General features: G+C 28.8%; 1 non-coding gene across 1 annotated transcript; it reads right to left on the bottom strand.

Moving 5' to 3' along the window:
• Positions 1-205: 205 nt before the first annotated feature.
• Positions 206-347, bottom strand: LOC131600942 (small nucleolar RNA snoR135). The gene has a single exon (XR_009283544.1). It is a non-coding gene; the product is annotated as a small nucleolar RNA snoR135 (small nucleolar RNA).

Below are 347 nucleotides of genomic sequence, written 5' to 3' on the forward strand. Positions count from 1 at the left end.
CTAATTCCAATATATTTATTTAGAGCATCATCAAATATGAAATCCTCAAAGCTAATGAAAATGCTAGGAAGAAAGTTATGCTCATAATCGAAAAGAAAATCTGAAATTGTAAATCATACAATTCTAATAAAATGAAACCTAACCTTTAAGATGAAATCGACAAATAAATATCAAATTAACAAATAGGAATGTAAAATAATAAGAAATATGTAGAGAAAATGATTGTTGTGATTTTCAATCTTAGAATGAAAGACAACTGCCCATTTTCTCAGATTGATTTTGCAGCGAATACTTTCGGAAGAATGCGTTGATTATAGCACAACACCGATACACACTATCACTGCTTG

The sequence above is a fragment of the Vicia villosa genome, linkage group LG4 (assembly GCF_029867415.1).
Source record: "Vicia villosa cultivar HV-30 ecotype Madison, WI linkage group LG4, Vvil1.0, whole genome shotgun sequence".
In the NCBI taxonomy this organism is placed as follows: domain Eukaryota; kingdom Viridiplantae; phylum Streptophyta; class Magnoliopsida; order Fabales; family Fabaceae; genus Vicia; species Vicia villosa.